This window comes from Eubalaena glacialis, chromosome 11, assembly GCF_028564815.1.
Source record: "Eubalaena glacialis isolate mEubGla1 chromosome 11, mEubGla1.1.hap2.+ XY, whole genome shotgun sequence".
Lineage (NCBI taxonomy): Eukaryota > Metazoa > Chordata > Mammalia > Artiodactyla > Balaenidae > Eubalaena > Eubalaena glacialis.
This window is the reverse complement of record NC_083726.1, coordinates 101,151,205-101,174,566: the sequence shown is the minus strand read 5'-3', so window position 1 is coordinate 101,174,566 and position 23,362 is coordinate 101,151,205. Positions and strand designations below refer to the sequence as shown.

At 39.9% G+C, this 23,362-nt stretch overlaps 1 protein-coding gene and 1 non-coding gene across 5 annotated transcripts in view; one reads left to right on the top strand and one right to left on the bottom strand.

Annotated features, from left to right (window-relative positions):
- Window positions 1–23,362, top strand: part of PLEKHA5 (pleckstrin homology domain containing A5) — a 233,205-nt gene that overhangs the window by 62,978 nt on the left and 146,865 nt on the right. The window lies entirely within an intron of this gene.
- LOC133101882 (U6 spliceosomal RNA) lies at window positions 15,523–15,629 on the bottom strand. The gene has a single exon (XR_009702768.1). It is a non-coding gene; the product is annotated as a U6 spliceosomal RNA (small nuclear RNA).

The following is a 23,362-nucleotide window of genomic DNA, read 5'->3' as shown; positions in this document are numbered from 1 at the left end:
TAGAAAATGACTGTAATACAAATGTCTAGCAATTGACTCCCATTGACCAAACCGTGAGATAAGACGGAATGTTATGTTGTCTTTACAAATACTGAACACAGATAAGGTATGCATACAAAATAGTACCAGTGGTTAAAATAATGCTTTTTGAGTGCATTTGAGTATCAGACATGCATGGTAGAAACCAGGTTTCCTATTATATTATATCTAGACATTGCCTCTGTTTGATAGAAAAGGAAACTAAGGGTGAGGGGAGCTCAGCAGTTGTCATGTAGATGAGCTTTGTTTTGAAGCCCCAGTGTCAAAGCCCATCAGCTCCCACTCCAGTCCATCCATACACTCACAGCGCATGCTGTCCCTCAGGAAGAAGTTCTGCACTCGTCTTTTGGAAATATTGCTTAAATAATCAGTAATAATGATTTTAAAGCACACCAAGAGTAGATCTGGAGCCTCTTTGAACTCTGGGACGCCCAAGTGGTGGTTCCCTCCATATCTCATTTCCAATTTATAGCTGAGAATAATCAGACCTGTACTATGACCTCTGTGTACTTCTATAATTATAATTTATAGGTAGATCTGTAATTTGAAGGATATTTGATAATAAATGATTTTCCTACTCAAAAATGCTTGATTTGTCTTTCCTGTGGTAGGAGTACTTGCTGCCATTGTTAATTTTCTATGATTTAGGCAACACGGATGATCCGTTTCTGCGTGCATACCTTTGTGAGTTAACTCTAGAGGTATATAGGTCCTCGCTTTGAAAATGAGCAGATCATTCATTATGGGGTTGAGCCTGTGACGGTGTCCCCATCATTTCCGTACTCCAGTTCGCAGCTTCTGCTGCTCCTGGTCTGCAGTGATCAGGTTTCAGAGGCCACTGAGCACCGCACCCCACCCTCCCCTGCAGCCTTCAGGGCTGGAACCAACCCCCAGCCCCCACTCTAGCAGTCCCCTTGGTCCGTTACTCCTGTGTGCTGCTCAAGTATTATCGTTTCCTTTGTGCATCTGTGACATGAAAGAAGTGGAGGAAGCACTGCTAGCAAAACACACGTTTATAAAAGTGTAACACAGATGTTGGTTTGATTTTCACTCGTACCTTCCATTTTGTTCAGAATTCATTATTCCCCAGGTGAAAGCTGCAGAGAGAGAGATGAAATGTCAAGCTAATCTCATCATTAGTTAAAGACATATTCAGGGATTTTTGAATTCTAGGCCAGCATACTCAATTTCTAGAAAAACAGGGGAATCAAGACCTAGAGAAAACAAACAACCCAATCAAAAAATGGGCAGAAGGCTTCCCTGGTGGCGCAGTGGTTGAGAGTCTGCCTGCCAATGCAGGGGACACGGGTTCGAGCCCTGGTCCGGGAAGATCCCACATGCCGCGGAGCAACTAAGCCCGTGTGCCACAACTACTGAGGCTGCGCATCTGGAGCCGTGCTCCGCAACGAGAGGCCGCGACAGTGAGAGGCCCGCACACCGCGATGAAGAGTGGCCCCCGCTCGCCACAGCTGGAGAAAGCCCTCGCACAGAAACGAAGAACCAACACAGTCAAAAATAAAAAAAAAAATTTAAAAAAATGGGCAGAAGACCTAAATAGACATTTCTCCAAAGAAGACATACAGATGGCCAAAAAGCACATGAAAAGATGCTGAACATCTCTAATTATTAGAGAAATGCAAATTAAAACTACAGTGAGGTACCACCTCACATCAGTCAGAATGGCCATCATTAAAAAGTCTACAAATAACAAATGCTGGAGAGGGTGTGGAGAAAAGGGAACCCTCTTGCACTGTTGGTGGGAATGTAAACTGGTACAGCCACTATGGAGAACAGTATGGAGGTTCCTTAAAAAACTAAAAATAGAGCTACCATATGATCCAGCTGTCCCAGTCCTGGGCATATATCTGGAGAAAACTATAATTCCAAAAAATACATGTTCATTGTAGCAGTGTTTACAATAGCCGAGATATGGAAGCAACCTAAATGCCCATCGACAGATGAATGAATAAAGAAGATGTGGTACATATATACAATGGAATATTACTCAGCCATAAAAAAGAATGAAATAGTGCCATTTGCAGCCACATGGATGAATCTAGAGATTATCGTACTAGGTGAAGTAAGTCAGAGAAAGACAAATATCATATGATATTGTTTATATGTGGAATCTAAAAAAATGATACAAATGAACTTATTTACAAAACAGAAACAGACTCACAGAAAACAAACTTATGGTTATCAAAGGGGAAAGGTGCAGGGGGAGGGATAAATTAGGAGTTTGGGGTTAACATATATACACTACTATATATAAAATAGATAATCAGCAAGGACCTACTGTATAGCACAGGGAACTCTACTAAATATTCTGTAATAACATAAATGGGAAAAGAATCTGAAAAAGAATACATAACTGAATCACTTTGCTGTACACCTGAAACTAACATAGCATTGTAAATCAACTATATTCCAATATGAAATTAAAGAAAATTTTTAATCCAAAATAAAAAAAAGACCTGAGAGATGGATTGCAACCGTGGGGCTTCCATGAAATAGGCTGTGCGGTAGGATGCTTGACCACGCTTTCCAAGGGGGTAGTTAATTTTATTCTTAATTTTCATGATTGAAGTCACAAAATCCATGTAATGAAACAGATTGTGCTGATGTGCACAGAGGTAGTATGGAGCCTGCTCACCTCTGTTTGGTGAGATAGTGACAGGGTTTTCCTGGTTGACGTGCATCTGTCCTGAGCAGAAAGTGGTAGAACTTCGGCTTCCTCCATTTCACTTCCCATCTCTCTCACTGGGTGTTAGTTTCTTCATCTCTACAGAGGAGGTGTGGGCTATCATGTGATGATGTCTGTTAATTGCTTTCTTTAAAAAGGAGAAAAGAAGAAGAAGTAGAATTATTTATAGTGAGTGGTGGTATGTTAGTCTAATTAGTTGAAATCTAGAAAGCCATGTATATCTTACTTACTTGGTTTATTCTGTTTGGGAATAGAAACCAAATGCTCTGGAGAAAGCAGGGAAAATCTTATCTTTGTGTTGTTTTAATTGCAAACACACATTGCCTCTTTGAGAAATTCTTATGACTCTTCTTATGACTAATGATTACATTACATTTTAAAGCAAGGCATTTAATTCCTTGGCACTGGGAAATCAGTTTTGGGGGTACAGTTTTTTTAAGTGTGAAATTGACTCTTTTATAACTATTCTTGAATACTTTTCCATTCCTTTTTCTTTTTTTTTTTTTTTTTTGATTCCATGCATTATTGTTAAAGACCTCGGCATAACAATATTATTTGTATTGAAACCGAAGAAACAAGTGTGATACTCTGGGATCACAATTTTATAAATTTATGCATACTGCTAAAGACTGGAGGGGAGCCTGAAAAACAATTGGAATTGCAAAAGAATGAAGTGTTAGTTAAATATAGATTTTTGGGATATAGGTTTTTCCCTGGTGCATGGGGGAGAAATGGGCTTTTCCAGTAGTTAACAAGTAAGTTAATTTCAGGGTAGTTGAGATTTAACCTCTTATTTGTAACAGAATAGTAATATAACTTTTTTTTGTGAAAGAGATACGGGAAAAAAAAATAGAATGAGGTAGAAGGTAACCTGATAAATTTATATGAAAAAATGGCATTTATTTAAGCAAAAGTCTTTCAGAGCCTCCCTCCTCTCCTATATAATTAATGTTATACTTAGTTTTATGCTTCGTACCAGAGTGCAGTATACCAGTGATTTTTTTAGAGCTTGGGAGTGCCAGAGGTAGTAAGCAAATCTCAAACTGTCAGCTTTGAGATTTATTATGTGTGTCTGCTATTTGAGTCCAAAAGGGCTTAACAGCTGAATATAGATTTTTAAATCACCGTTGGGATTTAAATTTTTACTCTGAAAGACTAGGTCATTTGACAGTAGTCAAGGGCATTTTCATTCTCAAGACTGTTAGGCAAGCCCAGCAGAAAGCTCCTCCATCAGCCCACGAGGGGCGTCGTTCTCTGGGCTGAGGCGTACTAATCTGGGGTATTTCACACACAAAAATAATACAACACAGGGGGATTTGTTCTGTAGACTGATCCAGCAAGTGGGTTTTAAATTGGCAGCGCGCAGACAGGAAACAATTGGTCCAGATACCGAGGATTAAAGGTATTTAGAATGTGTATTGTGTTATTGCGTTTGATGTGCAAGAAATTTTTACACCTGAAAGTTTGTTTTAGGAACTCACCAATATAAAGACTGATCAGTTGGGGGAAAAAATTTGACAGTGATTATTGCAATTATATTTTCAAAGATACATGCAGGACATTGATGATGTAAAATATGTTGGTTACGTGAGATTTTTAAATTAAATGACTGGATGCAATATACATATTTTAAAATATATATCTATATTTATATAGATCTTTGAAATATAGTCTTTTCTTTTAAAGAGAAGAAAGGTTCTGCAGGCTGTGCTTCTTATTCACTGGTTCCTCAACAAACATCCGCAACAGCATTCAAACTTGGGCTCATCAGAGACCAACCAAGTCAGACCCCTCTGGTGTGGAGCCTGGGGGTCTACTTTTCAAGAACCCCTCAGATGATTACGGTGCACAGCCAGGCTTCCGAGCCACTGTTCTAAAGTTCTGTGTGTGAAACATGGAAAGGCACATAGTTGAAAGAAATCTTGTAGTTACCTTGTAGTAATTGTAAAAAGAAAAAAAAAAATCAGTTTAGTTCTTTAATATTCTGGAAAATATCAGATTAAAAAGAATACCTCCCTCTCTAAGAAATAATTTCATTCCTTACCTGAGATGCCCGGAACTAAACATAACCAAATAGAAGATGGCAGAACAGCTGATAGCTACAGACCAACACTGGCATGAGTTAGACCTGAGCTAGGCTTAGATTATCAAGCAAGTTAAATTCAGCACTAAGCTGAGGTTAAAGGGGAGGCATGTGAGTAAATGAAGTAGAACAGTAGTACTGTGTTACCTTTTAAAGAAGTTTGAAATCTCTGGTTGAATGAAGCATAGTAATTTCATAGAACTGAAGTATAGACTCTGAAGGCTTAAGGTACAGTGACTCACTATAATTAAAAGTGGAAATGCTGGAAAGCATGAATGTGGCTATGTTGATTATTATTTTGGTATTTTAAAATGCGTTGCATGGAACAGGTTAGTACATTAATCTAAGATAGTTAAGGTAAGGTCATGTAAAGAAATGTCACTAGAAACCTGAGAAAAGTGAAATGGCATCAGGCATTTATAATTACAAGCAAGGATAAATTTGCCTGGGTTCGTGTTTTGGTACCAGTGGTTGGGGGAGGGGTGGTAAACAGAAGGATATTTTTGCTGACTGGTCACGCAACTGTGGGTCAGATGTGACTCATTTTATCCATTAGCTTAATCAGTAAAACTGAGTGTGTTTAGATCTGGAGGAATTCAAAGATGATTACTACATAGTCCTTGCTCTCAAGAAACCTGTAGGTAAATAAGATAATATAGGTGTGTAGGTGAATAGAACATATATCAGTAACAACAATAACAGCACGTTGACTTTTTTCATTGATACAGCAGTTGGAAAAGGGGTTTGTTTACTGGAGAAGCCAGTGCTGGAAGGGTTAACTCATGTACTGTCAGTTGTTAAAGTCATAGTATTTAAGTGGATAAATAAAATGGTGCTTAAGAAAATATGTTAAGGATCTGATCTGGGAGCTGGGGGATCGGTCAGGAGGGGAAAAGGGAAAGATGGTAAAAGGAGGTACTGCTTCGTGGTGATCTCTGTATTGCAGTACCGGGGATTGGGAGTTGGGGTCCATCTGGTGGAAATAGAGGCATCGCTTGGCACTGTGGAATAGGTCACAAGGTCCAACCTTCTGGGAGAAGGGAAGGTAATGATTAGCCGTATCACTTGTGTCGGCCAAGTGAACTAAGATTGAAGGAGGAAGCCACTTCTTGAAGGCAACTGCAGTAAAAATCAAGATTCTATATACCAGCTACGCTGCCAGCTACTTGTACCATTTAATCCTTGAAACGGCCCTATGAGGAGGGTACTATTATGTTCCCCACTTTTCAGTTAAGGAAACTTAGTCCAGAGAAGTGAACAACTGCCCTAAATCACAAGGCTGGGAGGCAATAGAGCCAGGATTTGGACCCAGGGTGTCTGACCTAAGAGATGACATACCACCTCCTTTAGCCTAAGTGGATCGTTAGTATCCAAAGCCAAATGGAGCTGGGCAAGGCAGGGACTGATGACTGGTACAAGCAAAATTTTTTAGGACTTTGTGGCTGGTGTACTACTTTTTTTTGTGGGGGGGGGCATGGTTTTTGATAGATGCACAGTCTAGATGAATATCATGGAACAACAAAGGATATGGAAGTGAGACAGTGGCAAAATATGGGCCCTAAGACTGCATTTGAATGGGTCTTGTAGTGTTTTGAGGCAGTAGTACAAGATGGAAAGGTAAGATGGGATCTTTTTGAGATCCGGAAAGGATTCCTAAAGTCAGATTCTTAAAAAGGAACTTAGGTTTTACTTGATTATATTCTGGAGAACTGAAAGCTTTCAAGTGGGACATTACGTGACTGAAGCTGATAATAGGATGTGAGTTAGAGTATTATTTTTATCCAAGGGATTTGTTCTGCTTCAGCGTGGTCACAGTGGATGTTGAAGGTAGAAGATAGAATGAGTCAAAGGTTGGTTGAACAGGGAGAGTGATGATGCAAATAGTTTCAAACAACAGTAAGTGGGAGGAAGATGTCACTGGGAGTGAGGGTGGGAGAAATGCGTGGAGCCCATTTGGCACCGAGAGGCCCCTAGTACTGTGCTTACAGATCGAAGGCAATGATCTAGATGGACATCATCCTTGCGTGATGCTGATATCAGATAGACAAACCCAAGTCTGAAGATTATTTAGCTGTGTGACCCCAGACAAGTTAATTGGTCTGTCTTTCTAAGTCTCAAGTTCCTTCTGCTAAAGTAGGATTAGTAGTAGTACCACCTCACTAGCATGAGGAGTAACTGAGTTTAGCTCAGTGTATTAGTTTTCTGTTGCTGTTGTAAAAATTAGACACACTTTACTGTTGTAAAAATTAGCCAGCAGTGTTGCATCTCTCCCAGGCTTCTTGCATGGTCCCACCCCCCCTGACTCTTCTGCCTCCCTCTTCCATGTTTAAGGGCCCTGGTGATTCCATCGGGCCACCCGGCTACTCCAGAACAATCTCTCCATCTTGTCTCCCCATTTTAATCACGTCTGCAAAGTCCCTTTTGCCATGTAAGGTAGTGAAGTAACCGAATGGCGGGTTCTGGTGATCAGGACGTGGATTTCTGGGGGGGAAGTACCCTGTTACCCCTGCAGTGCCACCGTGCCTGCAAATTGCTACCATTTAAGCAATTTCTAGTACTATTAGTATTATTGTTGTCATCATCATTACTGTTAATGACAGGATTACTCGCCGCTAGCATTTCATTGGTAACGTTAGTGTCACAGCAATGCTGAAAGCTTTATTTTCATTTGCGGCTCTACTGGATCTGTTTGGCAGAGATGTCAATCTGATACTATAAGTAGTTTAACTTGAGGTGGCATGTTAGTTTTTAGAAGTACTCAGGAAGGAAAATTCTGAACTCTTAAGTTGTGCAAAGATATTTTTTTCCAGATAATAGCATATGGCGGTCATTAATCAGCCTTGTCATCAGAATGTAAAGTTATGTGTGCCATTTTATTATTAATGATTTGCAAATAAGAGGACTGGTAACAATTTATTTTCTTCCTAATACATTTCTAATATATCTGGTTGGGGAGAGACTACATATTATATAATTTGCTTTATATTTTATGGTTTAAATAGTTGTTTTTGAACAACAAATAGTTATATTTGTAAAAAGCAGAAAAAAATTTTATACTGTTGGCTTGCTACTTATTTTTTTAAATCTTCAGATTTATTTATACACCAATTAAAGCCCTGTAAATTACACTTGAACAGGCATTAATATGAGCACCTAAAATGTTAAGAGTTTTTTGTTTGGCCAGATGAGGGCACTTTTTCTTTACATTTCTGGAGTTTGAGCTGTGAAGCAGATTTGTTTTTCTCCATCCAAGCTGTTACTTACTTTCTGTTATTATTGTCAGTGAGAGAAATAGTTCTGACATTTTTAATGTTTTGATTGTGTTGTATTCTTACAGGTTGATCTTTCCCCAAAAGGAAAAAGCTTCAGTTTCTTGCAAAATTTTTGTATACGGAAACTTTAAAATGAATGACAATTTCTGTGGTACAGGGTAGTTTTAAGAAATACATGTGTACGTGATTTGTAGTTTTGCTTATAATTAGTAATAGCGGTTGAAATTTACTTTTATCCTAATTCGAGTACTCTGTCCATAGCAAGATGAAGTGGAATTAGCCAGACTCTTCTTCTCCTCATCAAACTTCTTAGGCCTACTTTACATTGAATCAGTGTCACTTTGCATCTCCATCAAAATCCAAGTAATGAAGAGGAAATAAAATACCAGAAATACTTTGTCTTAAAAACAAACCCCAAAACCAAAAATAAATAAATAGAAAGGTTAGATAGACCACACAATCCAACACCTGTAAGTAAAATATCAGATGTAGCATGTTTAACTTTTTTATTTGTAGTGCTGGCTGTCAAGGGCTAGGGTGAGTTGAGTAGGATAAGATTTCTCAGGTTATGTGTGATGGTACTAAAAACAGTACAGACTGCAGTTGCTTCGTGTTGATGTGAATAATCTAAGGAGAAAACCAAAGACAGAGTAATGTTGAGGATTATATTAAAGAGCCCCCGTCATAAAGCTCTTGTCATCTCACCATAGATAAAACACGTTTACGACTTCTTTTGAAAGTTAAGTTTCTGAACAGCAATGAAACAGGGGACTTGCTTATTAAAGTTTAAAAAACACTAATGAAAATAAATGTCATCAAAACTTGATTGACTTGAAGGAGATTAAAAAGGGGAGAAACCACCATGAATGAGTCCAGAGGGCAAGTTTGTTTAAAATTGTGCACAAGTTTAAAAGTCATGAGAAGGCATGAATTAGTTTAAAAATATACGTATAGCAAGATGAGGATGAAGAATACCTCCTTGGAGTAGAGTCAAGAAAGCTGCAGTCAAGTGACTCTGGAAGGGGGTAAGGGCGTCAGCTTAGTGAGCCAGCCGACCTTAGTGTCCCCTATGACTGCCAGGCAGCGCTGCGATCACCATCATCACAGCCCTTACTATGGGCACCAGCTGTGCTGCAGGGGCTTCTCCTTCACTTACTCTCGTCAACATCCCTGTGAGACACGTATTATTATTCCCATTTTAAAGATGAGGACATTTAGGCTCAGAGACATTAAGCAATGCGTTCAGTGCCACAAAAACTAGAAAATAATGTATTCTCAGGCCAAAATTCATGTCATAAGAATTAAAGACACTTTAAAGATAGGAGGAATATCACCAAGAAGCAGGGGCTTCGGGTTGAAAGGATGGATTTCCCGGTCAGCTCTGTCTGCCTCAGAAGGCCATCTGAGCTGCTTGGTACCTACAAGGAAGGATTTGTTACGGCCTCAGCAGCGAGCACATCTTCGGCCTATCAATGGACTGTTCATATTAGTCCCTCGGAGAGAAAAAAAAACAGTATCCTAGTGTTTAATATCTACCAACATTATTTTTTTAATCTAGGGGATTACTAAGAAAAAGGAAAGAAGACAGTAGTGGCTTTTCACCTTAATTCTGTTTCTGTTCCCTGACTTGTTGTTTTATAAATTTTGGTAGTGGTCTTTTGCCTAGACCTTACCAAGACACAGACTGTTGGAATAGTAAAGCCAAACTTTTTTTTTTTTCTGGCAATCCTTTTTAGCAAGTAGTAAATATTTTAAACCAAGAAAAGTGTAGATCTTTAATAAGAATTCAACTTTTCTCTCCCTTTCATTAAACATTCATTGGGAGCCTTCTATATACCAGCCGCTCTGCTTAGCCTGTCGGATACAGATGTAAGACACAGCTGTGCCCTTGCTGTTGGTTTATAGTCTGGGGTGGGAACTCAGGAAGTACACCAGTCATTACGGTGAAATGGGATAAATACTGTGACAGCGGGCGGGGTGCCCCGAAAGCACATACCCCAGCCTGGGCAGGAGCGGGGAGGGACGGCTTCACGGAAGGAAGATGTGATGTTTGAGCTGAATCCTGAAGCACAGGTGATCAGAGTATTTCTCACACAGATAACTGAGAGGGAGGAAGGGCTGGGTTTTAAAGGGGAGATGTTTGTTTTGGATATTTGGGGCACGGTACTTAGGTTCTGAGGTGTATATTTGGTTTTTTACAATGTGGGAGTGGAATTTTTTTAAGGATTTTTTTGGTCCGGAGGTGAATATTTGAGACTCCTTTGAATAGAAGTGACAGAAAAGATAGACTAGTGATAGAATAAGGTAGAAAAAGAGGGGAGGAAACTGGGGAGTGAATGCCTGAGAAAGTCAGAGAGGTTCCTGGAACCCCAGAGTCAGAAGCCAGACCGGTGCTTCGGGAAGAGGTGGCGGGGCCTCTGCGGAGGGAGTGCAGCGCCCCTACGTGGAGGAGGACGAGGAAGGCACCGGCTGTGGTGAGGCCGCCAGTCAGTGTCGTGCAGGCTTAGATTTCAGGTAACGTTTTAGAAATGTGCATGTTCTTCTCTAAGCCTTTTTTACACTGGTTCTTGACTTTGGAGAGGGCATCCAGGGGCCTCTTTGAAGCCATGTACCGTCGACGGCGTCCCTTTATTTTGTTCCCTGCCCATCGTCCTCTTTCTCCTGACAATCTAACCTGTATTTTCCTTGGGAAATAACTCCCTGCTCGCTCTCAGGCCTGGTCTTGTCCTGTATTTGATGCACACCTGACCTTAGGAATGTGCACGTGGTGTGACTGGACCAGTGAGACTTGATCCTGGGACTTCCCTGAAGCTCTGGAGGAAAAGAATCTCTTTGGTTGGATTTGAAGCTGTAAAGGTGTGAGCCTAGAGCTGTCCTCATGGGACAGGAGACTCGGGGAGGGAGCGGGGTGTGGAGCTGAGACAGACAGACACACACCCCTTTATCGTGTGAGTTGAGTCTCTGGATCGATTCCTGGACTTTCCCATTTTTTAAGCCAATAAATTTCCCTTCTTTTGTTTAAGTTCTTTTGAATTGGATTTTCTGTCATTTGAGGCTCAAAGAGTCTCTCATTCCTCTGAAGAATACTATGTACTTATGTATTTTAAATCCTGCAAACGATTCAGGGGTTTACAGATAAGTAGAGGCCCACTGAACAGAATTAAGTGCTTTACTCTGTTCAATTATTATCAGTAAGATTTGCCCCACAAATGTAGATTCAGTATTGTTATCATTAACAAATTTATAATGGTCATTCGTGGGACAGTTTGATCTTTATTACAAACATACGTGTAACATTTTGTTTTTTTATTGTAGATGAGGGGAATGGGACATTTTTATTAATGCCTTTTAGATTAATTGAGGGTTAACACATTTATCTCCTTCAGCTTCTTTCAGTAAGGATATCCTTTTGGAAATGTTGGGATTCCATTTTATTCATTATCTGTCTCTATAGGCTTATAAATATTCTTGCCAACCATAAATCTTAGATCTAGGAATCAAGACCATAAACCATAAAAGCAACATAACTTGCCAAAGGCCGCATAAAATAAAATATGAAGTCGTCCCTGACTCTAGCTAAGTAACTTGAAGAAAAAGGAAAATGGTTTTGCTAATTTTGTAATTAGGAGTAGGCTTCCAATTCAGTTGAAAATGATGGATATTTTAAAATTTAATTCAATAAAAACTATTTACTAGAAGGCAACATTAAAAATACTAGGGCAGTTGGAAAGTACTTGCTCTGATAAAAAGATTTCCAAGGGCATTGTGACATCTGCCCTCTGGGTTGAGTTAGTGAGGCTGGCCACAGAGAGGGTAATTCTTTCTTTTTTTTTTTTTTTTTAAACATCTTTATTGAAGTATAATTGCTTTACAATGTAATTCTTTCTTTCTGGGCACTGCACGTGCCATGGATGGAGCTTCTCCCAGGCACACACTGATGCTTGTTTGGGTTACATAGAACAAAAAAGTTGGATTATAATCACCTGTGGAGAGCTGAGAATGTGCCTGAATTCAGTATACTAAATTTCTTGTTTTCTGTAGAAAGAGACATTTCATAAGAGAATAATACCAACTAATTTCTAGTTAGTACGTAGAAGAAAAGGAGTAAGAGTAAAAAGGTTAGATTAAAATTGAGTCCCAGACCACTTTCCCTATGGTCTGGTCATGTGTTCCTTGATATTGGTCTGATGTTCTCAGCCTCCATGCTTTTTTATTTTATTCTCTATCTAAAATACCATTTATGATTTAGTATTAAATTATGTAATTATGAATTAGCACTAATTAACATTAGTATATGAAGTCCTGTACTCTAATGCAGCTCACACTCCAAGAAGCTTTTTGAGATATTATAGTCGGACTTAATCTCTTCCCACTTATGAACAAGCATCCTCCCTTCCTCTGTCCCTCCATTTGTGCAGACTTTATATATTTTTTTCCTACTACATGCTTTAGGCATTGTAAGTGCTAGTGGGTCAAAGAAGAACAATGTGCCATTCCTGCCCTCTGGTGGTTGAAAGAAACATTGCAAACAAGTGATTATAAAGATCTGTGTGCTATGACTCTTCATCAGCCTTGGCATCATCCATTTCTTTCATTCCTGCTGCGTTTATTCATTCACTGATTGGTCAGTCATGTAATGAGCATCTTCTGTATGACAGCCTTTATCAGTACTCTAATGGTGCCTTGTCTGGTGTAGCAGCATTCTGGGCTTCAGTAGCAACAGTTTACACATGTGAGGTCTTTGAAATGGAATTACAAAGGCATGCTTTCGATGTGTCTAGATCTGACTTTCTGCCTCCATATTTGGGTTGCAAAGTGTTTTCCTATCTGCATCTAACATTTCTAGGCCTACTGAGCTTCAAATTGGTTGTACATGTGATGGATGAAAAATAAAGAAGTATTGTACCTTAGTTCTCTCTTGCTGCCTAACAAATTACATCGAAACTTAACAGCTTAAAACAGTAAGCATTTAATATCTCAGAGTTTCTGAGAGTCAGGAATTACGGAAGTGACCTAGCTGGGTGGTCTGGCACCGTCTCTTAGGGGAATGCGATCAAGATGTTGGTCAGGGCTGTAGTCGCCTGAACGCTTGGCTAAGGCTAGGATATGCTTCCAAGTCCATCCTGATCGGTGGGAGGCCACAGCTCTTTAGGTCATGGTGCTTGGCTTCCCCCGGAGTGAGCGATTCAAGAGAGAACAAGAGGGAGACCTCAGTGTCTTCAATGACCTCGCCTTACAGGTGAGGCAAGAGGACTGCGTAGGGCTTGACTACCAGGAGGTGAGAATCACTGGGGGCCACCACGTGTTAACAACCTCATGTTTGTGAGCCTCTGTCAGGGAATTTGGGCCCATACGAAGAAGATACTAGTAAATCTTCAAATGGAAGTATTTTAGAGTGAAATAAAGGGTTGAAAAATTAGACCAGCTCATCTTCACTTTAATTTCATTCTTCATTCCCCTGGGTGAATGCCGATAAGTTCTCAGTGCTCCCAAGCTAACGCTTTTAAACGGAGCACTTAGAAATGAGTCTCATGAGAACAAATTTTTATGAACGTGAGACAAACATTTTCATTTTTTAAATCTGTGATCTGTTTCTGTTTCTGTGCCACTCAGTGGTGAGAAGTATTTCTGCAGAGAGGATGCTTAGTGATGGCTGCTTGTTTCTCAAAGGTTCTTTGTCAAATTGCTTACATATTTTAATTGGAGCAGTGAGCACCGTTTTGGATCTACAGTCTGTCAGAACGCTGCTAGCCTCTACAAGGTTGTGATGAAAAATGGCAGAAATACAGATGATCGGGTGGTAAGGAAAGTGTGGCCACCTCATGCATATGCAGGTTTAAACATTGCTAGGTTACTAAGCACGGATGTGAGCAGAGCTGAGAGTAAAGTGTCTAGAACAGAATCTTACTTTAGTATTAAGAATATCGGGTCTTTGAAGTAAAATTAGAAAGGAAGATTAAAGTTGCCACTCCTCTCTGCTACCTTCCCCCCAAGTAATTTTCCTCCCCGTTTTCCATCCCACCTTAATACATGTTTTCATAAGTAAAATCTGTTTTTATGTTGGTATGTTCATTTTGAAAGTACAGCAGTGCTACTTTCAGCATTGTAAATGGATGGGAAAGGAAAATATGGGAGGATATAAACAATTTAAAATATTAGAATTCTGTTGATCTGGTTTTCATGTCATGGTTTCAATACCATTATAGAAACAAATCATATTAGAAATGGTATTTCTAGCTATGCAATTTTATTGATGCTTCTGGTAATAGCCAACCTAGAATACATGTTTCCATGGAATAACTATAGTAGCCTATAATGTTTGTTTATCTTTAAGGTCTTATTTTGCAGATATGACTCATGAAATTAATATATTAATAAGTTTGTAATCCCCAACGGCAAAAGGATAGATGATAATATATTATACATTGAGATTATTTCCTTTAGAACTTATTTCATTGACCATATTGTATCACATGGATTGATTTGCATATATTGAAGAATCCTTGCATCCCTGGGATAAACCCCACTTGATCATGGTGTATGATCCTTTTAATGTGTTGTTGGATTCTGTTTGCTAGTATTTTGTTGAGGATTTTTACATCTATGTTCATCAGTGATATTGGCCTGTAGTTTTTTTTTTCTGTGACATCTTTGTCTGGTTTTGGTATCAGGGTGATGGTGGCCTCCTAGAATGAGTTTGGGAGTGTTCCTCCCTCTGCTATGTTTTGGAAGAGTTTGAGAAGGATAGGTGTTAGCTTTACTCTAACTGTTGGAAAGAATTCACCTGTGAAGCCATCTGGTCCTGGGCTTTAGTTTGTTGGAAGATTTTTAATCAGAGTTTCAATTTCAGTGCTTGTGATTGGTCTGTTTATACTTTCTGTTTCTTCCTGGTTCAGTCTTGGAAGGTTGTACTTTTCTAAGAATTTGTCCATTTCTTCCAGGTTGTACATTTTATTGGCATACAGTTGCTTGTAGTAGTCTCTCAAGATCCTTTGTATTTCTGCAGTGTCAGTTGTTACTTCTCCTTTTTCATTTCTAATTCTATTGATTTGAGTCTTCTCCCTTTTTTTCTTGATGAGTCTGGCTAAAGGTTTATCAAGTTTGTTTATCTTCTCAGAGAACCAGCTTTTAGTTGTATTGATCTTTGCTATTGTTTCCTTCATTTTTTTTTCATTTATTTCTGATCTTATCTTTATGATTTCTTTCCTTCTGCTAACTTTGGGGTTTTTTTGTTCTTCTTTCTCTAATTGCTTTAGGTGTAAGTTTAGGTTGTATTTTGAGATTTTTCTTGTTTCTTTTTTTAACTTTTTTTTTTAATAAAACAATCATATACTTGTAAAGGAATCTTTATACTTGACTTTACTATTAGTTTTTAATAAACATTATCAAGGGACTATATTAAATTCTTACATTTTCCATATATCAAAAATGTGGAACGCTTTATGAATTTGCATGTCATCCTTGCGCAGGGGCCATGCTAATCTTCTCTATATCATTCCAATTTTAGTGTATGTGCTGCCGAGGCGAGCACTTTTCTTGTTTCTTGAGGTAGGATTGTATTGCTATAAACTTCCCTCTTAGAACTGCTTTTGCTGCATCCCATAGGTTTTGGGTCATCGTGTATTCATTGTCATTTTTCTGTAGGTATTTTTTGATTTCCTCTGTGATTTCTTCAGGAATCTCTTGGTTATTTAGTAGCATACTGTTTAGCCTCCATATGTTTGTATTTTTTACAGTTTTTTTTCCTGTAATTGATATCTAGTCTCAGGGCATCGTGGTCGGAAAAGATACATGATATGATTTCACTTTTCTTAAATTTACCAAGGCTTGATTTGTGACCCAAGATATGATCTGTCCTGGAGAATGTTCCATGTGCACTTGAGAAGAAAGTGTATGCTGTGGATTTTGGATGGACTGTCCTATAAATATCAATTAAGTCCATCTGGTCTAATGTGTCATTTAAAGCTTGTGTTTCCTTATTTATTTTCATTTTAGATGATCTGTCCATTGGTGAAAGTGGGGTGTTAAAGTCCCCCACTATTATTGTGTTACTGTCGATTTCCCCTTTTGTGGCTGTTAGCATTTGTCTTACGTATTGAGGTGCTCCTATGTTGGGTGCATAAATATTCACAGTTGTTATATCTTCTTCTTGGATTGAGCCCTTGATCATTATGTAGTGTCCTTCTTTGTCTTTTTTAATAGTCTTTATTTTAAAGTCTATTTTGTCTGATGTGAGTATTGCTGCTCCAGCTTTCTTTTGATTTCCATTTGCATGGAATATCTTTTCCAATCCTGTCACTGTCAGTCTGTATGTGTCCCTAGGTCTGAAGTGGGTCTCTTGTGGACAGCATATATACAGGTCTTGTTTTTGTATCCATTCAGCCAGTCTGTGTCTTTTGGTGGGAGCATTTAATCCATTTACATGTAAGGTAATTATTGATGTGTATGTTCCTATTACCATTTTCTTAATTGTTTTGGGTTTGTTTTTGTAGGTCTTTTCCTTCTCTTGTGTTTCCTGCCTAGAGAAGTTCCTTTAGCATTTGTTGTAAAGCTGGTTTGGTGGTGCTGAATTCTCTTAGCTTTTGCTTGTCTGTAAAGGTTTTAATTTCTGTGTCGAATCTGAATGAGATCCTTGCTGGTAGAGTAATCTTGGTTGTAGGTTTTTCCCTTTCATCACTTTAAATATGTCCTGCCAGTCCCTTCTGGCTTGCAGAGTTTCTGCTGAAAGATCAGCTGTTAACCTTGTGGGGATTCCCTTGTATGTTATTTGTTGTTTTTCCCTGGCTGCTTTTAATATTTTTTCTTTGTTTTTAATTTTTGATAGTTTGATTAATATGTGTCTTGGCGTGTTTCTCCTTGGATTTATCCCGTATGGGACTCTCTGCACTTCCTGGACTTGATTGACTATTTCCTTTCCCAAGTTAGGGAAGTTTTCAACTATAATCTCTTCAAATATTTTCTCAGACCCTTTCTTTTTCTATTTTTCTTCTGGGACCCTTATAATTCGAATGTTGGTGCATTTAATGTTGTCCCAGAGGTCTCTGAGACTGTCCTCAATTCTTTTCGTTCTTATTTCTTTTTTCTGCTCTGTGGTAGTTATTTCCACTATTTTATCTTCCAGGTCACGTATCCGTTTTTCTGCCTCAGTTATTCTGCTACTGATTCCTTCTAGAGAATTTTTAATTTAATTTATTGTGTTGTTCATCATTTTTTGTTTGCTCTTTAGTTCTTCTAGGTCCTTGTTAAAACGTTTCTTGTATTTTCTCCATTCTATTTCCAAGATTTTGGATCATCTTTACTATCATTACTCTGAGTTCTTTTTCAGGTAGTCTTCCTATATTTCCTCTTCATTTGTTTGGTCTGGTGGGTTTTTACCTTGCTCCTTCATCTGCTGCATTTTTCTCTGTCTTCTCATTTTGTTTAACTTACTGTGTTTGGGGTCTCCTTTTCACAGGCTGCAGGTTCATAGTTCCCGTTGCTTTTGGTGTCTGCCCCCAGTGGGTGAGGTTGGTTCAGTGGCTTGTGTAGGCTTCTTGGTGGAGGGGACTGGTTCCTGTGTTCTGGTGGGTGGGGCTGGATCTTGACCTTCTGGTGGTCAGGGCCGTGTCCGGTGGTATGTTTTGGGGTGTCTGTGAACTTGGTATGACTTGTAGGCAACCTCGCTGCTAACGGGTGGGGTTGTGTTCCTGTTTAGTTTGCTCGTTGTTTGGCATGGGGCATCCAGCACTGGAGTTTACTAGCCATTGGTTGGAGCTGGGTCTTAGTGTTGAGATGGAGATCTCTGGAAGAGCTCTCGCTGATTGATATTATGTGGGGCTGGGAGGTCTCTGGTGGTCCAATGTCCTGGACTCGGCTCTCCCACCTCGGAGGCTCAGTCCCGACACCAGGCCGGAGCACCGAGACCCTGCCAGCTGCACAGCTCAGAAGAAAAGGAAGAAAAAAACAAACAAACAAACATAAAAACAAACAGATAGAACCTCAAACCAAATGGTAAAAGCAAAACTAAACTGACAAAATCACACAAAGAGATGTACACACACACACTCATAAAAAGAAAAAACAAACAAAAATACACCACCAACAAAAACTTAAAAAAAAGACAGAACCCTATTACAAATGGTAAAAGCAAACCTAAATAGACAAAATCACACAAACATACACCCACACATACACACACACACTCACAAAAAGAGAAAAAAGGGAAAAAAATTTTTAAAAAAAGGAAGAGAGCAACCAAACCAATAAACAAATCCACCAGTAATAACAAGCACTAAGAGCTAAACTAAGATAAACATAAAACCAGAAACATATCAGACGCAGAGACAGCAAACCCCAAGTCTGCAGTTGCTCCCAAAGTCCACCGCCTCAATTTTGGGATGATTCGTTGTCTATTCAGGTATTCCACAGATGCAGGGTACATCAGGTTGATTGTGGGGACTTAATCCGCTGCTCCTGAGGCTGCTGGGAGAGATTTCCCTTTCTCTTCTTTGTTTGCACAGCTCCTGGGGTTCAGCTTTGGTTTTGGCCCCGCCTCTGTGTGTAGGTTGCCTGAGGGCATCTGTTCCCCACCCAGACAGGAGAGGGTTAAAGCAGAGGCTGATTAGGGCTCTCTTGCTCACTCAGGCTGGGGAGAGGGAGGGGTACAGTAGTCATAATTGGAGTGTAGGGCGAGCCTGCGGCAGCAGAGGCCAGCGTGACGTTGCAACAGCCTGAGGCGCCGTGTGTTCTCCCGGGGAAGTTGTCCCTGGATCACGGGACCCTGGCAGTGGCGTGCTGTGCAGGCTCCTGGGGGCGTGTGTGTGGATAGTGACCTGTGCTTGCACACAGGCTTCTTGGCGGCAGTGTTAGTGGTCCATCCCCGTCTCTGGAGCTCGTTTAGGCGGTGCCGTGAATCCCCTCTCCTCGCGCACCTGGAAACAATGGTCTCTTGCCTCTTAGGCAGTTCCATACGTTTTCCCGGACTCCCTCCCAGCTAGCTGTGGCGTACTAGCCCCCTTCAGGCTGTGTTCACGCAGCCAACCCCAGTCCTCTCCCTGGGATCTGAACTCCGAAGCCCGAGCCTCAGCTTCCAGCCCCCGCCCGCCCCGGCCGGGGAACAGACAAGCCTCTTGGGCTGGTGAGTGCTGGTCGGCACCGATCCTCTGTGCAGGAATCTCTGCACTTTGCCCTCTGCACCCCTGTTGCTGCGCTCTCCTCCATGGCTCTGAAGCTGCCCCCCTCCACCACCCGCAATCTCCGCCCGCGAAGGGCCTTCCTAGTGTGTGGAAGCCTTTCCTCCTTCACAGCTCCCTCCCCGAGGTGCAGGTCCCGTCCCTATTCTTTTGTCTCTGTTTTTTCTTTTTTCTTTTGCCCTACCCAGGTACGTGGGGATTTTCTTGCCTTTTGGGAGGTCTGAGGTCTTCTGCCAGCGTTCAGTAGATCTTCTGTAGGAGCTGTTCCACGTGTAGATGTATTTCTGATGTATTTGTGGGGAGGAAGGCGATCTCCGCGTCTTACTCCTCTGCCATCTTGAAGGTCTCCTCAGTCTTACTCTTAGTATCATTTTTCCCAGAGCTTTTCTGAAGCTTCATTGTGCCTTTTTGATAGAAAGAAAATCATCAGTTCACAGTGCAGCCATCACCACCCTGAGCTTGTTTGTTCATCCTGTCTCATTTTGTAGTCATCTTGAAATCTTCCCTCCTATTAGACAGTTTTAAGAAATGTTTGGCTCTAGTATTTATGTTTTCAGTGGTAGAAATACTGCCTTAATGCTAGGAAAACTTCCTCATGGATAATAATGCCTTCCTCTTGAAGCATTACAAATTAGTAAGTGAATTATCTGTTGAGTGGATAAATTTATTTTTTATTTACCAAAATAAATGCCTTTAAAAAAAACATTCATTCTTTGATCAGCTTTATGCAAAGCCTGTACCAGGCACTACAGAAGAGAGCACTGGAAGATACTTCTGCCTGGAAGATATGTCCTCTGTCTGCAGCCCTTGTCATAAAAGCAGAGAGCTTTTACCTACTGCATATTAGTAATAACAACGGGAACGTTCACCGTGTGGAAAATATAATTGTTGCTGGGACATTACAGAGTTAAAAATCAACTTATAAGCCCAGCGTATCTGATTATTTCTAGCATGTTGGGAAAGTGAAGGTGATTCATTTGGTCAGAAGTCCCAGTGATCTCAGGGTCATTTCAGGTTCCCTATGCAATCTTCCTCTTCTTGCTTGCCTTACTCTTTCGAGACAGCCACTGAGTGTGTTTCAAAAGGGATGTCCCCAAGGAAAAGGGACTTCCCTATTCCCAGCCCTCAAGATGGACAGAACTGAAGTTAGGAAAAAGCCGATTTCCACATGGATTTTAAAATATCAATGTGAAAACAAAATGAGCGGTGAAGCCCAGGTTTTTAACAGGCAGTCAGAAGAGAAGTTGGAAAAGGAGAGCAAGATGGTGAGAACTGGGAGAGTATGGTGACTCATTAGTTTTCTAGGATGTTAATGTATTTGGCATTTTATGTCACTGGTGTTAAACTTTTTTGACCATTATCTACAACAAGAAATACATATTATTACGTGACCCAGTGTTCACATACAAATACATTTCTTTATATAAAACCGAAATGAAAAATTATTTTCCCCTTACTACCTGTACCTTCTCTTCTGTGTCATTATTTTAAAGTGCTGGCAGAAAGCATCCCATTAACTGCATTTCATTATCCTCTAATGGGTCAGACCAGGGTTTAAAAATACTGCCTTGGGAAACAGTGAGATTCACATAGGCAAGAATAGGAGTGAAGTAAGGATTGTTTTTTGGATGTAACTGTTATTGTGGGTCATCTGCCAGTTTGTAGAAATCAACTACTTTGATCGTCTGGCACACAGCTTTCCGCCCAGCAAGTGTCAAGTTACTGTTGAAGAAACACAGCACAGCAGTCATTACTACTGTACAGCCAAATCAGCTGTTGCTAATATCAGTCTCGTCCCGTAAACCCATCCTATTGCAAGACAGGAGATGCTTGTTTATCAACTGCAGCTGCCACTGACCAAAACAGTTATACAAAATAAGCTAAACTGTAACCTAATCAGATGAGGAGCATCCCCTGTGACTTCAAATCACTCCAGACCTTTGTACAATAACCATTTCTTGTCATCCACAGTTCCTGCAGGGCAGGAATTCTGGAGCTGCTCGGTAGGGCAGTTCTGGCTCAGGGTGTCTTATGAGGTTTTAGTTTGATGTTGGCTGGGGCTTGGAAGCTGGGGATGGAGGGTCACATGGCTAGCAAGTTGGGACTGGCCAGTTGGTTTCTCTCCACGTGGACCTCTCCACCAGGTTACGTGCCTCTTGTGACATGGCAGCTGGCTTTGTCCAGAGCGAGCCATCCTAAAGACCAAGACAGAAACCCAAGGAGGTACGATACATAGGTGTGAGTACCAGGAGGTGAGGATCCTTGGCTATCTTAGAGGCTGGCTACCATTCCTTAAAAGAATATCTTTATTAATCATTGCCTTGATTTTTTAATGAAGGGAAAAGGAAACATGTAAATGCTTGTTTTATTTTTTAATTTTGTAAGGCATTTCATTTGCAGAGAAGTGCTGACGTTTCTACTTTTCAGGGAAATTTGGAGAGAATCCAAAGGTATAAAAATGATAAATTTTAGAAAATGGGATTCATGAGGAAATACTGAATCATTAAGCAAGTTATATTTAAAGTGCAGAATTATGAAAAATTAGTTAAATATTGGGAAGAATCTAAATGGAATTAATAAGGATAGAAAATAATTTAGTAAAATTAGTAATGCTAATCATTAAATAAGTAAAATGACCCATCAACTGATTGGTCCAGAGACATGTGTCACTAAATTTTTACGGAGTAGTTAGAAGACTGTCATACACATTTCACTTAATTGCTGCTCTAGATTAGGAGTTGGCAACAGTGGCCTGTGGACCAAAGCCAGCCTGCTGCCTTTTTTTGTAAATAAAGTTTTATTGGAATGCAGCCACATCCATTTGTTTACATGTTGTCTATGACTGCTTTCTCACTACAACAGCAGAGGTGATCATTGTGACCAAGACTGTTTGGTCCACAAAGCCTAAAATATTTGCTGTCCTTTGCAGAATAAGTTTGTTGACCCCTGCTCTAGATTTAGATTTTAGACTTTTAAATACAAGGTTAGGTTTTGTAGTGTTGATGAGATGCATATATTCCAAGGACCGTAGCATGTAAGTGGACTTACAAACACAAAAGAAGGTGCAGTGTTAAGTGTTTTTAATTTTTTTTAGAAGAAAAGTCTTAATAATTAGAAGAGGGGTAGAATATAGTGAGATTCACAAGAATAATGCTTCTTTAGGCAAGACTTTGTTTATTAGGATAATTCATGAGCTTCACATGGGGCTCGTGGGGGAACACATGAGGCCAACATTTGAAAAACAAATGTGAACATTATGTTGACTGAATTAGGTTATTGTGAAAAAGCAATTTAAAATTTTTTATCAGTTTCTTACTCTGAATTGGAAGTGAGGAGTGTTATTATTTACTTGGAAATCTATTCTGGTTTATGATAAGAGTTTTATTTCCTTTTTTTTTTTTTTTTAACATGAAAATATAGTCTTAAGAACATGCCCCTGAGTAATACCCATTTTCTACCCATCTACTGCAGGATGACTTGAAGAGATACAGGTACTTATCAGTCTTATAATATGCTGCAGACAAACTGAAGAATGAAATTTCTGGGTAAGAAGCACAAAGTTTAGGGCTCAGGGTCAGACGAGTGAGGACAAGATGCTAGGTACTTATGTGCAAGGGTTGCAATATATTTCTAATAGTACCAGCAGCATATATTCTCCAACTGGATTGGTTTTATGGTCATTATTAAAAACTACTTTTCTAAACTAGTGAAAAGAATTTATACCAAATATAATATACTTTAAGATTATGGTATAAAGAAGAAAAGATTTAGAGGTGAAGTTATTTTAGTATTCTCTGAAATTAACAGCTACCATTTATTGGGTACTTACACTGGGCCAGGCATTGTGTCAGGTACATTTCAAAAATTAGCTCCTTTAATGCTCACAGTAACTCTATAGGGTAAGAAATAACGTTATCTTCACTCAGCACACGAGTAAACTGAAGCTTAGAGAGTTTAAGTTGCCCACATTTAGTAGCAGGACTAGGGCTTGAATCTGGGGGCATCTCGCTCGGGTCTCTCCACACCACGCTGCTCGCCTGGGTACCTGTCACCTTGCTTCTGGCTCCTGTTGGTTTCCTTTCTGTTTTCCCTT